Raw genomic sequence first — 6424 nt, 5'->3', positions numbered from 1 at the left:
TCCATGGGTGAAGGGGTTACTGTGGCCCTCAGGTAGGTAAGGAGCAGAGAGGGCCAGGGAATGAAGCAACTGCAGGCCAGCTTCTGTCTTTCTTGACTCCCTGTCATCCAGTGCTCTTCCAGTCTGGCAGTGTCAACTCAGCTTGTGCTGGAGCCTGTCCCCAGCTAGAGCCCCCAGGGGAGGCTGCTCAGTGGGGTTTGCTGAGTATCCTATCCCTGAAGACAGAAGTCCAAGATTAAGACTGAACCCTGCCCAGCTTAGATGAAACAGCTTTTCTGATCAGGTAATCAACAGAGGTCAGGCTGAAGTGGAAAGGGAAGCCAGGTGGGAATCTGAGTATAGGGCATTACAGATAGAGGGAACAGAGGGTGCAAAGGCCCTGGGGCAGAGCATAGGACATGGCTTCCAAAAGTTTAAGGGGGAAAACTGGAATCAAAAACTAATGGACTTCTTCCATGAACTTTTTGAAGCCCCCACGCATCTTCATGGCCAAGTCTGCTGTGGTTCTCCCTCCCACTGTTGAAATCACCTGTGTGCCGTTCTGGGTGAACAGTGAGATGAGGAGGACGTGGCCCCGGGTTATGACCAGGTACAATGAAACTGCCGAAGGGGATGAGGAAGAACACGGAGGATCTTGGGGCCAGGGGCCAGGGCCGCATGCACCAGAGGAGGCCCAGTCTGATGAGAAGCTCACTCTACTAACGACTGTCTCACCTGTGCAGAGAGCCCCCACCTTCACCCAGTGGAGCCTGCTTTCTTGAACTGCAGCTGCCTCTGGGCATGGCCCACAGAAACACACCGCCAGCCAGACCATTCCGGTTCACACAGACCCTGGAGGACAGAGCAGAGTGAGGACTGAGACTGTCAGTCCTCACAGAAGCCAAAAAGCCCTCCTCTTTCTCCTGAGGAGCAGCTGGTGGCTTCCGACTACGCTCTTGTGGTTCATAGCCCGACACATCACCTACTGGGGAGGGAACTGATTTCTTGTCCTCCATACTCATCTGTACTGTCCAGGTGTTCCTCAATGAGTAAGAGGTATTTGTCACTGTATGTTGTTGTTGTTAGGTGCCATGGCGTCGGTTCCAACCCATAGCGACCTTAGTCACTACAGAAAGAACCACTGCCTGGTCCCGTGCCATCCTCACGATGGGTCCCATGCCTGAGCCTGTTGTTGCGGTCACTGTGTCAGTCCATCTCCTTGAGGCCTTCCTCCTTTTTGCTGCCCCCACCCCCCTTTACCAACCATGATGTCTGCATATACGTGTATGTATAGGAGCCGTGGTGGTGTAGCTGGTACTCATTGGCTGTGATCCACAAAGTTGGCCATTCAAAACTGCCAGCTGCTCTGCAAGAGAAAGATGAGGCTGTTTGTGCCTATAGAGCAGCGGTTCTCAACCTGTGGGTCGCGACCCCTTGGGATCAATGACCCTTTCACAGGGGTCCCCCGATTCATAACAGTAGCAAAATGACAGTTATGAACTAGCAACAAAAATAGTTTTATGGTTGGGGGGGTCACCTCAACATGAGGAACTGTTGTATTAAAGAGTCATATTAGGAAGGTGGAGAGCCATTCTCTAGAGGGTCACAATCTCAGAAACTCACAGGCCCGTTCTACCCTGCCCTACAGTCACTATGAGTTAGCACGACTCAATGACAGTGAGTATATGTGTGTAGAGCTACAGATGTCTGTTATACACGCACAAGTTTAACATTGACAGCAGAGTGGGAGCCCTGAGCTAAAGACCACCCCAGACAAATTCCCAGATGCCCACGGCCCCACCGCCATGACTCACCCCTGTGTGAGCCCACCATTGTGAATGAGATGCCGCAACGGGCACTTGATAAAGTCACTGTCGCTCCCACACACGGTGCTCAGAAGGTGACCCTCCTGGAAACCAAGGCCTGCTGGAAGGAGGAAGGCGTACAGCTTGGCAGTGTCTGCCCTTGGGAGTCAGAGTGGGCAGAAAAGGAAATTCTCCCCCACCCCCACCCCCCGCCCCACCTGAAGAATGCAGATAGCAAAGGCAAGGAGCCAGCTGGCGGGGGTGGGGCAGGGTGGGGGCGGGGGTGGGGGGGGTTCTTTCCCCTGGAGATAAACCATCTATATGAGAGTTTTGGCTTTGAACCAAGCTCCTCTCCACCACGACGCCTCTCCCACTGTGCTGAGGCGAGCTCATCTAAGGGGGCGGGAGTAGACAGTGTCCTTGCTCCCGGGGTAAAGGATTGAAGAGTCCCTGCAGGGCCCACTCGGCTTTCTCCAAACCCCCAGTGCCCAGCACAGGGGTTGCAGAAAAGCCAGAAACCAGTACCAACCGCATTCCCGTCGAGTTGATTGTGACTCGCAGTGATCCTACAAGCAGATTAGAACTGCCCACAGTAATTCCGAGACTGTAACCGCTACAGAGTAGCTAGTGGGTTTGAGCCACTGACCCTCAACAGAGCCTCACCACGACACCCTCGGAACTGCTTCAAACACTGTGGTCTACAGCTCCAGACAGCCTGCCACCGAGCCCCTCACTCTCAGCCATGGCCTCTGAGGCCCTGCCTGAGCTCCCCCACCTCCCTGTGCAGCCTCATCTTGTGCCACGCCAACCATCCGCACCTTGCCCTGAGCAGGAATGCCTTGAGAGTGGGCTGAGGCCACTGGCTTCAACATGGGGCAAAGATACTGAGTTGGGAATTGAGTTTGCAAGCTGGTGGCCCTGAGGCCTTCCAGGAATGCATTTCTGAGCTGGAAGAAGGACGCGAGCAAGACAGGGGGTGGAAACACAGCAGAACCCGGAGACTCCCAGAGAACAAAGAGTGCTGATTATATTGAGCGCAGCCATTGATTTTTGTCTAAATAAACATGGAAATGGCAGTGGGCATCTGTTTCGGATGGGAATCAATTGGCCCCCAATTGGGAGAAAATTTGGAAACAAACACAAGCACAAGAGAAAGTGATTGGGCCATCTCGGACTGAGGGGCGGGGGCGGGGGAGAACGCAGACAGACAGACTGACAGGCTTCCTCCTTCTCTCCCTGCCAAGGTGCCTCCCTGTTTATTGCTTCTCACCAAATGTGATTCTGGTAATGGCATGAGGAAAGTCGTTATCTGTCTGTCTGTCTATCTGTCTATGGGGCGATGCCAACATGATGCATAGCATCCCTGCAGGCGGGTAGAGCTGCCCGTGTGGGTTTCGGAGACTGTAACTCTTTACAGGAGTGGCACCGTCTTCCTCCCTCGGAGCAGCTGGTGATTTCAAACTGGCGATCTGGGGATCACAGCCCAACAAGTAACCACCATGCCACCAGAGCTGCTTGCTATAATGCAGGAGTCTTGGGGGGGGGGGGGCGCTGAAGATCCTGGTAGCACAGTTGTTAAGCGCGTGGCTGCTAACTGAAAGGTTGACAGCGCAAACCCACCCAGAGACTCCATGGGAAGGACTGGCAATCCCTCATCCATGAGGGTTGTTGTGGTGACCGATGTGGAGTGGCATCAAGCCAACTAGAATTCATTTGGAAGTTCCACTCTGCCCCACCCACAGGGGTCCTTTTGAGTTGAAATGGACCCAACACCAACATTTAGTGCCAAGCTGGTGCTGACCGAATGCACCTGTCTTTCATCTTCCTCATCACAGGCCTGTGTGGGAAGTGCCAAGACTGTCCCCACTTCCCAGATGAAGTCACGGAGGCAAAGTGTCATGGCTCCCCAGCCACGCAGCAGCAGACCCGGGACTCTGGGGCCCGCGCTCTTCCCCATGGCTCTCCGCTCACTCTCCAGCCAGCGCCTGTCCCTTGGTGGCCTGAATGGGCCCAGGAATCAGGGGGCAAGCCCCTCATACCACTTTCCATAGGACTCACTTCCCTTCTCCAGGGCTTAGCAAAGCCAGGCACAACAGCGCCATCCCCCAGGGAAGTCAGGAGGGAGGCTGGAGGGTCCCTGCTCTGCTGACATCCCCGTGGCCCCTGTTTACAGGCCCTGCGCTGTGGGTGTTCCTGCCAGTGACCCGTCACGAGCAAGACGAAGTGTGTCATGTCACAGCACATCACAGACCTCATTTGCCAAAACCAGGCGGCTCTGACACCGTTGAGCTCGCATGCCTGTGATAAAAGGCCTCCGGGAGATGGGCTGTGGGCTTCGACTAAGGCCTCCGAGAGATGGGCTGTGGGCCTCGGCTTCCTTTCTGTAAAGCTGCCATAGGCCTACTCGCACATGTTTGTTTTGAAGTACTCCAGCTCTGGGAGTGTACTTAATTAATTTAAGCAGGCTGATTAGTCCTGTTAACTCAGACTCCCTAATCTGTGAGGCCAAGAATTCAAAGGCAGCCTTTAAGGGGGGATTAAGGCGTACAAGCTACACTTGCTGTTAGAAAATGGAATGGGGGCTGGCTGTGGAGCCGTGAATTCCCTGGGTCATGCCCCCGTTCCATCTGGTCCTCACTGGAGCCGGGCACATAGTAGGCACCCTGTAAGGACCTGTGCAATGGAGGGGCGGAAAGACGGATAGACAGGCCTGGCCGGCTACACTGTGCATGCACACAGCAAATGCTCAGCCCGATTTGTGTGTGAGATGGATGGACAGACAGGTGGAGGGGACGACCTCTGAGATGAAGAGATCCGCCTCATTGCCTCCTGGCAGTAACCGCTTCATCTCTCACAGGTGATACATGCACCATGGCCACGTACGCCCGCCTGAAGAAGGTTCTCCTGGCGCTCCAGGCCCACCAGAAGCCTCTCCTGGACGGAGGCAGCAACCAAGACCCACCCCTTCAGAAGCGCCTCCTGGTAGAGTCCCTGTTTAAGGACTTGGATGCAGATGAGAGCGGCCACCTGAGCGGTCCTGAACTGGCCCAGGTAGGTACCCCGCTGCAGAGTGGACTCCGAGGGAGGGAGGAACCCAGGGCTCATCCCGCAGGGGGAATGGAGAGAACCAGGGAGAGGCAGCTGAGGAGCTGCCTGCTGTCATTGTAGTTGTCTGTGTGGGGAGGACGCAGAGGGGGCTTCGGGCCGCCTCCTGGAAACCAGAGAGCTGGCCTCCGATGTTTTCACTGGCAAATCAACCTGTTTCTTCCTTGAGTTCTCTACTTCCTCAGCTGGGAGGTTAAGAGGCAGCATGTGGTTTCTGCCTCACCCCTCTGTCACCGCCCCTACCCGGTCACAGCCCTGATTACTGTGGTGTAATATGGAGCCAAAGGCTTGTGCTTGACACCTCACTTAAAGGTTGTCATTATACACTTACCCAGCCCTTCCGAGGAAGAAAGGCCTGGCAACCTGCTGCTGTGAAAAGATCGCCGCCAGGGGAGCGGTGGCACCCAGTTTGACTCCATTATACGTGGTGTCAGGGTTTCTGGTTTCGAACACACTCAGCCCAACCCACAGCCTGCTTGCTTGCCAGGGGTCCTTCTGAGGCACCTCACCCCCAAGGACTGCCTACCTCCTCCTGCTGCCATCTGAAGCTGCTGGCCATTTCATCAGGCCCTTCCAGCCTGTTCTGCTTCACCCCAAATCAGGCTGTGGCCCTCCCACCTGCCTCCAGGGCCCTGGTTCTGAGGTAGGGGTAACCACATTTTACTGAGACTGGGAGAGGATGAGGACAGGGAGGGAGCGACAAGACTGCAGCCCATTGCCAGCAGACCTAGGTTGGGGCCAGTGCCCTGGGCAGAGTACCTGCTCTGCTTCGCCCTGGCCCCAAACCCCAGCCTCTGGGCATGGCGGGAATGTGCCGCCTTTCACTTCCCCATGCACACTCAGATGTTCATTTTGCAATCAAAGAGGCCTGCCCTAAGAGTTTTCCCAAATGGGACTATATTCCACCCTGAAGTGAATTCTCCCTTCCCAGGGCTGCCGGATGGGACACAGCACTCCTGCCTATGTCCAGGCCCAAGGCAGAGGAGGCCAGTCGGCTCTAGCAACAGAAAGGACCCTGGGAAAGGGCAGCCTTGCCCCTGGGGATCTCCTTAGACCAGTGCAGGGCGGGTCCTGTCAGACTGGGCCACCTCTTCAGATAGCCCAGAGGCCTGCACCGTGGCTCCTGCTCTGCGGTGGGCTCTGGGAACCTGGGGCGCAAGCCGCTCCCAGCAGGTGTTCAGGTCTGCAGGCAGGGATAGATCAGGCTTCATAGGCAGAGGGGGGAGAAGTGGCTCTTCCTTGGGGAATAATAAGTGTCCACCGACTGATCGAGACTGTGGCCAGGTCATTAAGAAGGGGTGCGGTGGGAGAGCCCACCATGTATTGGGCTGCTAGTGGTGCCTGGCACTCTGCCAGGCCTTTTACTCATGGGGCAATAGTACTCATTTCTTAAGGCGGCAGTAACAAAATGTGGGGCTTGAAGAAGCACACGTGTCCTCTCACGTGTCCAGAGGGCAGAACTCTAAAATCAAAGGCGTCCACGGAGCCCCACTCCCTCCAAAGAGAGAGCTTTCCTCATCTCTTGCATTGTCTCT

Source organism: Tenrec ecaudatus, chromosome 2 (genome assembly GCF_050624435.1).
Source record: "Tenrec ecaudatus isolate mTenEca1 chromosome 2, mTenEca1.hap1, whole genome shotgun sequence".
NCBI classification, from domain to species: Eukaryota; Metazoa; Chordata; class Mammalia; order Afrosoricida; family Tenrecidae; genus Tenrec; species Tenrec ecaudatus.
Note: the sequence above shows the minus strand (reverse complement) of the source record.